Consider the following 10,836-nt stretch of genomic DNA (forward strand, 5'->3'; position numbering starts at 1 on the left):
GTGCTGCTCGAACACAAACTGTAGTACAAAAGACAAACCCACTTTAACACACGCAGAGGCACACACGCTGCCCATAGTCATACCAGCACACATAGATACACTCCAATCCTCATCTCACTCCATCCTCCTCTTAATCCAGTACAAAACTCTGTCTGCTTATCTGCCACAATAGGCCGATAACATCATGACTGCTATGCAGATGAGCTCATCCTTTTTGTCATGCAGATCAGTCAGGACCACAGCTGTGTTATGTGTCAAACATCGGTGTATTATTCACTCATATATATATATATGTAACGTGTTTAAAGGATTTGTGTGTGCTGGCAGATGGTAAAAGGAGAGAGTTTGTGTACATTTTGCAAAAGATAGGCAACAATGATTTGCATGTGTGTGGGTGTGGATGGGGGTTTTGCCTCCCTTCAGTGTGTGTACTAGTATTAGTGATGTTGTGGGGATGTAAATCTAGTCACATTGTGGGAACATGATTTCTTTACGGGGACGTAAATATTTAGACTGTAGACTTGTTTTAAAATTAGGTTTAGGTGATAAAGGCCAAATGAGGAAATGAATGTGAGTCAATGTAGTGACGGAAACAGGCTGTGTGTGTGTTAGCTTGTTTTTAACCCTCCTGTTGTCCTCAGGTCAAAATGACCCGCAGCTGTGTTCAACCAAGTTCTATTTTATTTCTATATTTTTATATTTTTTGGGGGGATCATTGGTCATCATTCTTTAAAGAAACCTTCACAGCCTCCTTGTCACCAATGATCCCAAAAAAAATATGAAAATAAAATAGAACTTGGTTGAACACAGCTGCAGGTCATTTCGACCCAAGGACAACAGGAGGGTTAAATCACAGTGGGGACTTAAATCTTAGAGCAAACAAACCTAGAGGGACTCATGTCACTGTGGGGGCAACAATTGAGGTCTGTATGGTTATAGTCTGCTTTTTGAGGGTTGGTTTTAGGGTTATGGTTATGTTAAGGTTAGGGTAGAGGTTAAAGTTAGGCTTATGGAGGTTAAGGTAGGGGTAATGGGCTTGGGAATGGATTATGTCAGTTAGTCCCCAGTGTGCATGTGTGTGTGAGTGTGTATGGGGGGGGGGGGCCGGTTCTGTGTATGTGCAAGTGTGTTTCTGTGCATTTCTGCAGTGTAGGATCAGATCTGAAAGTTATAGCCTGTGCAGGTTCAGGAAAGTGTTTTCATTCTGTATAATACTGTACATAATCTGAACTGAAAGAGCGACTCAGGCATCTCACTCCTAAAATATTTGATGTGAAATATATGAAAATGAGAGTCGTTCATATCAGCTAAGCCTTCAACAGATCTGAGGTTGTGTTTTTTCTGTGATCCAGCACCATTTGCATGCCTGCGTGGATGTGCACGTGTGTTTGTGCAAGTGTTTTTTTGTGCATACAGTGTGTGAGAGGGTGAAGGGAGCTGAATGGCTTTGTTGTTTTGTCAAGGAAGTAAATTGTCAGAACCCACTGGAGCAAAATATGTCCTGTTGAATGCCGGACTAATGAGGTGGGTGTGTTACACTGTGCTTCCAACCATCTGTTAGAGCTTGATAAACTGTAAAGGGCTGTTTGTGGACTGGCCTCTGTGTGCTAGGTTTATAACCACAGATCATTTCTACTTGCCAAACTAATACATTTCTTTCTGACAGTGGAAAAACCCATGAGTATTACAATTACGGTTCCTATGATCTGTGTAGCCATGTACGTATCATAAATATATTAATTAATATATTGCTGCAAGTAGTTCAGGTAGATGGAAAGAGTTGCTTACTTCTCTGGATATAGCACAGTTTTACTTTGAGCTTAATGCTGAAGTCACCATGCTAACATGCTCACAATGACATTGGTAACGTGCTGATTTTAAGTACGTTGCATAATGTATACCATGTGAACCCACTCAGTTTAGCATGTCAGCATGCTAGCATTAATAACTCAGAGTATTAGAAATATTGAAACTGGGGATGGGTCATGATTTGAAAATATTCTAATAGTCATTGAAATATATAAAATCAATTACTATATGAGACTATTGTCATTCCTTATTTCTTGTTATTTTACCATCGCCTAGTTGTAATGAATTAGTCCCACCACAGGGTGGCAATAATGCACCTGAAAGCTGTCTGCCAGCCGACATTATAAACAGCATAAGGAGAAGAAGAACACCTTAAAAGAATAATAATAATAATCAATTAGTTATGAGCGATTATGAAATGGTATTTTTGCTTGAAATGTACATCCTTGATTTAAACTGCAAATACAAAGTTAAGGAGGCACCAAAGTTATCTATGTCCTGTGAAGATGACATAAAAGTTTGTACCAACTTTATTAACAACCTGTCCAGTAGTTGTTGAGACATTTAACCCAAAATCCCAAACCTGGCACACCGATGGCACAAGAGGAAAATTCAGGGAATCATATTAGTCATTAGGATTCATCCTCTGAACACCGTGATTGTTTGTACCAAATTTCATGGCAGTTGATCTAATAGTTAGTGAAATATTTTGTTCCGGACCAAAGTGGTGGCCCAAATGACAGACTGACCCGTAGAGCCATGGTAATAATCAGCACCAGCTGTATGATAATAACAGAAGAACTCTGAGTTGAGTGTATGGAACTCTAAAACATGGACTCCATACAATCCACAAGTTATCCTTTTGATTAAAGGACTGTAGGCAAATCTTTTCTGTATTAAAAGAAACAAGTCTTTCCATTATTACCTCACCAGCCAGACTTTTGTTTCATTTTCTCTAAAATAAACTTTCTTAATCTTAGATTGAAATCCAAAAACGCTTTTTTCATGTGTTTCCTCACCGTGAAAAAACATGTTTGAGCCCCCTCCAGAAGAGGTCACAGCACACTAGATAGGCAAGTTCCTGAGAGACAGATCACAAACTGAAACTGGTGGGGAATCTAACAAGAGTATAGAGGAAGAGGGGGGAATCTGAGGGGATACTGACATGAAATTGATTTCAGTAAATGCTCCTTCAAACTACAAGTGAAAGTGTTTTTTAACTAATGGGAAGGAACCCCTCGTCCTTCTTAACTACATCACATGAAATATCCTAAACTGTCCTCTAAACAAGCTTGAGTGCTGTGATGAGGGTCTAATTCATTCTGCACAAGGATATCTATTTGAAATGCACTTATTGTAAGTCGCTTTGGATAAAAGCGTCAGCTAAATCAAATGTAATGTAATGTAATATATTTCATCTGGTGGGGTAATCTGACTCTGTGAGGGGCAGAGCCTCGTGAAGTAACTAGCTGTGTCTCTTTACGAGAATTGATTATTCAATTGATTTCATTTGCTCTAAATCTTTCTAATATTGATTTTAGCGCAGCAGTGAGGACAGCCTTTGCTCAACTAAAAGTTAATGTGTTTGTATCAATAGATGCCGTGCGTTGTGTTTGTAGTGTGTGTTCTACAAATCTGTAAATTAATTAGATTTTTGAAAAAGCAGGACAAGACAAAAGCTTTTATTATATTAAAAAAAAAAACTGAATGCCACTTTAAAGAAACATTAGGAAAATGTTATTTTACAAGCAAGAGTTTACATCCAGGAAGTTGGACCACATACAATAATTTGGTATTTTATCAAACAGTCCTTTAGTCATAAAAGTTGAGTAAAATATCAGTACTAAACTTTATTTATAAAGAGCCTTTCAGAGCCATATTTCAAAGGGCTTTACAGTACAATAAGGGCAGAAAATATTTTACAAAACAAGTGTCAAAAGGAACAGAGACATCATTAGTATGAAATTATGAAATAGATGTTAGATGATTTTATCTTCCTACAGGCACTGATGAACAGATTTGGCTGGTGCACTGGACGGGGCCTAAAGGGAAAAAGGATTAGGGGGGGGGGGGAGTGCACGCATTTCATAATCATAACTTTATATGACATGTATTCAGTCAGTGCTGTGACCCTCCACACTGAGCCTCCTAAGCCTCTTAAAGGGAAGGTGACATGAAACAGCAAAACTCCAAAGAAGATATGCTGTTATTAACTGTTATGCATTATACGTTTATCTTTTACTGTGGAAATTCAGGATGCAGTGAATTAAAAAAAATAGAGTGACGCAATTTAAGTGTTTATCTCAAATTAAAGAATCTTGTTAATTACAAATCATTTTACCTGAGGATCCTCTGAGAGGTGGCACCAACACCACACAATGCATGGTTAGCATAACAAACTAATTTGGAAAGTTTTCAGTTCCAGAAACACTATGACATCTTTCATCTGAATTTTTGGTTTAACTGCACTTCTAAAAAAATATTTTTTACATAAATCAACATCTAAAGTTTGCAGTATTGTCTTGGATCTTTTTACAGAGTGTATTATGTCTAAATGACCCTCAATTAAAAATGTTTTTATTCAATCAGGACATCTCTTGCAGCAGCTCTGCTCTCAATTTATAATTCAATCCTGGGATTTGTAAAATTATTATAGAATAAAAAAAATGACATGACAAACTGGACTGGAGTCATAACGTAATGCAGTGATACTGATCATTCTCTTCCTGCAGTGCTTGTCACTGAAAGCATCAGACATGCCACAAGACTCCAATAATACATTAATTACTGTAAATTAAAATGGATACTGGGCTTCTGATGCGTCTGCTCTTTCTCTCTGCGCTCAGAGCTTTCATATTGTTGTCTTGCAGCTTAGACAACTGACAACTTCCTTTTACACCAACAAACAACAATCATGCTCCTAATATATTGGAGTTTCTTTCATTTTCAGAAGGTCAAACTTTTTGCAGGAAAGTCCCTCAAAAAACAACCTCGCTCTCAATCTGCAGATTCATCCCCCTCCTCGTTACACCAGTGCGTAATCAAACTGCCCTCTGTCCAGCCCCTCCTTATGGTCCGTCCATGATGATGCTGGCATGCTGCTGTATGGGTCTAACAAAATGCGGATACAGCGGACCACGAGAAAGAGCAGCAGCAGCACGAGGAGGCCAACAAAACACAGGGCCGTTCCCTGTTCGGGGTGCCCCGCCATGGGCTGCAGCGCTGTCGGGCCCTTGGGGAACCCGGGCGGAGCAGGAGAGGAGAGATTGTAGTCCACAACCCAGTAGTTTGTGTCAGTCATCTTGGATTTGAGGGGACGTTCAGAAGGTTTAAATCGCTCACTGTCTGGCGTTTGTTACGCAGTCAGAAGCACTGAGGAGTGTCATGGCTCTACACCGTCATCTTTGTTACAGAGAGAGTGATTTCGAAACCCCATAGGAAGCTCACAGTGAAACCTGTCAGCTGCCAGCTGATTAAACCCAACTGCTGTTTTTCCCACAAGCCGCAGGGCAAGCAGAAGCAACACGTCACAAATCAGTATTGCAAATAAATGAGCCCTCTGGTAAACTGAGCTGCAAGCAGAGACATGCTCAGTGCGGTTTAATTAGACAGAATCGCTTGGTGTTCATACGTCCCTCTGCAGCTCTCTTTTCTCCAATATACACTCATTTGCTCTCAGGAGAACCAAACAATACAAAAGCAGAGGTCACTATATTCTTCAGCACGGTCCTCAGTTTATTTGTCAATATTTTAATTGTCATCCAATAGCAGCCCTCGGGAGGCCTTTATTGTAATCACAAAGTGAAGTGTAAATCTCAATTGAGCGGTTGAAGATGTTCCATAGATCAATCAAAGTGCTTTGCAGGCTGTCAATGATCCGCGCCGTGGTACTCCAGAGAACATTCTTGCGTTAACATCATTTGAATGCTTTGGTTCTTCATCTACTGAAAAAGCTTCTATTTTTGTATCTTCATCTTCATCATGAGTCACCGGGAACCTCTTGGTTTTGGGGATTCACTCATCAGGATACCTAAGAGAGAGAAAGAAAAAAAAAAAGACATGCAGCCTGAGTGAGTTTCCAGCATGCAGAGTTGCTGAATGGAGTGAATTGATTGATTCAGGGGGTTCGGGGCTGGACAGGGGCCTTGGAATATTTCAAGGGTTATAGATTTTTCTCCTTCAGGGGCCCTGAAGAAGGTATTTTCAGGTATTTTCCCTAGCAATGCTCCTGCCAGCACACATGAAGAAAGAAAATAGTCTTACTTCAAAGCATGTCCAGTCTTCTAATATTTCTTGTGAGAAAAATAACTGTCAGACAAACCAGAAGCACTACTCCTCTCTTGAACTCAGGTACAGTATAGTCCAAGATAAATAAATCACACACTGATGACGGAGGAGGAAAAAATGTGTCGAAAACTCCCTGGAGAGTTGCTGCACTCTTGCTCAGAAACACTCTCCGTATCCTCTTTAATGGGCCGTGGAGTGGAGAGATGTTTCCTGCGGTAGGTTCACTCCCCAGTCAGCAGAATCTATTCCAGAAGGCTTCGTCTCCCTCCTTACCACCCCGCTGATCCTCGTAAAGACACGTTCATAGGTCTCCGCATGATGGGACTAGAGGGCCAAGTCGAGCTTTAATTTATGAAGACATAATGAAAGAAACTGCCTGCCTCAGTATCAATTATCAAATGGCTTGTGGTTACATCTGGACCGGACAGTTCAAATAGCTGCCTGTAGTAAAGGAAAGGAGGCTAAATCAGCAAGACAGACTCAAAGTCAATAAAGAGCCATGAAGTAGGCATACAGTGTACACAACTGGACAACACAGGCATAAGTCAGAGTCAGTAAGTGCAAAACATTTCGATGAAAGCTGCTTCGGACAACAGGGAAATACTAGTTGAAGGAAATGATGCATCTTTCTACAACAAATAACATCCGGTTTTCTGAGAAAGACTGCATAACCCTGCTTTTCTGGATAGATGTTTCATTTTTTTTTAACAGTTTTAGGATTTGATTGATTTTTATCAGGCGCAAGAAAACAAAAGAAAATTGACAGGATTTAAAAGTTAGGATTTTTTTTCCTCTTAAATCCTTTTGAGTGTTTGCCCAATCAGAACAGACTTGAACTGAGAGTTACGCAACACAACCATAATTTTTGCTCATCGCTGCAGCTCTGCTTTACCAGTTTCCTTAATGCACAGAAGTGAGAGATTATTAATTAAGACTCAACCTCCATTTTTTTTTTATAAACCTTTAACCAGCTTTTATTTAAGTCAGGGAGGCAAACAAAAAACTAAGTCTCACAAACGTGTCCAGTGGTTCTCACTCATAATATGTGGGTCTGTTTTAAATCTGGGGTTTCAACCGTCACTGTATGTTTTTAGGTCATTCATCAGCTCGGCAGGTAACCCAAGGTCAATATGATAATCAAACACCACAAAGCCGAGAACAAAGACGGACACTTGGTGAGGAGCAAAACAAATACAGCTATGAAGAATATAGATAGATTTAAGAACAAGCAGCATTGATCCTCATTGAGACGCCTGCTTTGGATCGTAAGCGGCGGATGAATCACAGTGGTGCCTGTACACTTCTGATTTACTCAAAACGAAAGAAAACAAAATAGCCGTGGACAGTTGTGGACTCCAGGTTGGAAATAAAACATGATGACATGTTCCAGAATCACATTTTTCCTTTTAAAAACAACATGAAATAGGGTAAAAAGTAGATTCATAAAAGCAGCCATGCCCATGAATCCTGACGACAGAGCACATGCAGTGACATATGGCGGTCCTCGTGGCTGTAATACCTCCCAATTAGGTCTGTGGATTATGACAGCAGCTTTGAAAATGTCAAGGACTTCTCTAAATAAAAAAAGATGTCTGAAAACTAATGTGAACCCTAAATTTAGGACTGCCAGGCTAAAAGAAGAAAACTAATCTAATTTATGTGCCAATTAGCTCACCTCACCTTTTTTTTTTTAACAGTTATAGTTACATGTAACATCTGAGTGTACATGTTGCCTCTGCAATCCTCTTATCCTGAGGATAGTTTAATATTTTGAACTCAGAAATAGTTGGAATTTTGTTTGAAAAAAACATGCAACTTCAACTTTTCTCTAAATCCTCATTGAAAAAAGTTGCTAGAAGGAGTTTATTTACTTATCTTCTTTTAAAACTTGCATTTTACTCATTTGTAATTTTAACTACTCGACTGTATCTCAGACACGCAGGACATCAGATGAACCTCAAGCTGTGGGTTAAACAGTGTATATTTTGTGTCTCCTCTGATACAATAATTACAGTTTTAAAAAGCAGCTCCTACAGAATGAATCATAATATTAATATCACCTGTGTCGTTGTGATGGTGTCTTTATTATAACATGATAGCAGGACAATTGATTGATACCCTTTTGAAGCATTGTTCAAGTTTTACAGAGGACTGAACCAGCATTCACATATTCTACATTATAAAGTGTGATATAAAGTTACACAACAGCTCTAAACTTGCAAACGTGCCATTCCTAAAGTAACCCTCGGCCGTGCGTGCCATGACATCCACAGCACCGCAGGAACTTCTACATACTAAAGCTCACGTGGAGCAAACACAACCACCATCATAACATCATCCCAATGACGGACCGGAGGACGAGCAGATTAGATTAGAACTTACTTTGAGGCTGGTGTCACTGGTGACGGCATGTAATCTAAAACACAGTGTGATGATGATGATGATGATGATCCCGCACCAGCAGCAGCAGCAGCTGTTCAGCACTGTGGACAGCTCTTGGCTTGCTCACCCTGTACACCGGAGCTTCAGGTCTATCACATCCTGCTGCACCTCTTCCGCTTTGCTTCCAGGGGCTTTAAAGTCTTCTCACTTTGAGGGATCCGCCCCACATCCCCACCTCCCTCTCTCCCTCCCTCCCTCCCTCTCTCCCTCACTCCCTCCCTCACTCCCTCCCTCCTTCTCTCCCTCCCAGTCCACTTATGACCATCCCTGTATGGACTGCACACATAATCTTTTGCTTTGGATGAGTGAAGAGCCGAGAACCCTGTGTGGCTTTTGTATTATGTACGAGGACTGCTGTGGGGCATGGACAGTCAGGGGTCCTTATGCAGCCAATATGGCACAGTTATCGTGCCAATATCTCTTTATCGGTTTAAAAAAAACACACAAAAAAAACAGTTAAAATAGAATGCAAATACTTTGACTGCAAAACTGAATTCTTACTTCTTTTTCCTGCTAAAATATTTTAATTATTCTGATCAGATTCGAGTGTCCAGAAAAAGGAACCGCTGTAGGTTGTACTAATTCATCTGAGACAATGTTGTAGATACATTTTAATGTAATATTTTTGCTGAAAAGTATCAATGGTGAGAACTTTATACAGTGTAGTCTTTACAACAGTTTGGAGTAAGATACTTTAAATATGATAAGGCCATTGTAAGGTAATGCATAGAAGACACTCAGTTTCTCTGTATTTTGGGGGGGAATTTGTGAAGGGAGCCTTCAAAACATTCTAAATGAAATTAAATGGTAAAACACACAAAAAGTTCTGACACAGTCGTTGTGGTGCCTTGTGGTCACGTTGTTGTCACTTTGACCTATGTACTTCATATTTCTAATCTTCTAGCTACAGCTCTGACTGGGTTAAACAAACTTGCCAAATGTACAGTGCTACAAGTACTTTTTGTAATTTTAGGAAGAACACATTTTCAGTTTTATAGGAGCCTTTCTTGTTTTGTTTTAGGGCCCCACTAAAGTCAGTAACTTAGGCTTTGCCATGTGAATAATCCAGCTTTGAAGACATACAATTACTTTATGAATATTACAGTGATTTGTTTGAAAATAATATGTCCAGCCAAATCCTATTGGCAGTTTATTGTAATAAAGTTAAAGTTGTAGTTAATTAACAACACCTATTTTATTAGTTTGCATTTTCTTGGACAATGATAAGTTTATTGGATTGCATAAGATGACTTAAGGCTGCATTGCAAGTTTTTTGCTGAACTGCAAGAAATTACATGATCAAAATATGGAACAAAACAAATGGATCTACCTGGTTGTGTCTGCTGCTCAGCTCCAGATTCTTACTGTGAGAAGTAATTAATTGACACGATTAAAACTCTACAAACACTGGGACAGATTGCCGTCCGTACACATCCACCTCTCCCCTGCCTGCGGCCACATGGGATCTCCCTGTAGGTTTAATTAATAGTCAGTGGATTGTAACACTGCCCTGAAGGGGCTCGTAATGTAATGACACTGAGCAGTGCTCCAGCAGGCCGCCCACTGTGGTCATAATTGATAAGACTCTCCAGGTTAGGAAATTCAACGTTTCCAATGCTGTCCTTATTGTTATAAATGGCAAAGTGGGAGGTCAAGCTGTGGTTCAGGGAGAAGACGTAAGTCACTTCTGCAGGATACCTGGGACCCACGTGAGTCTGGATTGAGGTTAGACTGTGTGCACATTTTGACTTCTTTGCAACAGCTGGAATACTCAAATCTCAACAGGGGGTCAAACCTTAACTTTGTCCGACTGTAATCAAGTTGTCAGAATTGTTTGGTAACACTACTGAAGCAGCTCTAAATGTTTACAATATGCTTACAATTATATATTGTAGGACTAAATCTTTTCCTGTGTATACCGAAAAGATTTTCCCTCAAAACTGAACAACTCCTTCAAATATTGTTTAATTTGGGGAAGTAAAATCAAAAATGTTTCTCTCTGATCAAACAAAACTTTTTCCAACCAAAACAATGACAGAGTTAAAAAAACCAAAAACAAACATGACTTTTGTGGCATTTAAACATTAAATAAATTCAATAAGACCTGCTTATATAATGTGACATTGCTGCACTCCCTACATTGACAGCCTTTTTATTAAGTAGGCTAAATCACAGCTTGGTGTATGCAATGGTAGTGTGCCAACAAGAACATTGTATAATAACTGAAGGCGATGATAAAGAGAAGCAGTACTCTGCCTCCTCTCTGCTCGCAGGCTGTCGTGTTGGTGCATTCAGCCA

This window comes from Embiotoca jacksoni, unplaced genomic scaffold (genome assembly GCF_022577435.1).
Source record: "Embiotoca jacksoni isolate LCO1_2020_lvr unplaced genomic scaffold, fEmbJac1.0.p SCAF_22, whole genome shotgun sequence".
NCBI lineage: Eukaryota > Metazoa > Chordata > Actinopteri > Embiotocidae > Embiotoca > Embiotoca jacksoni.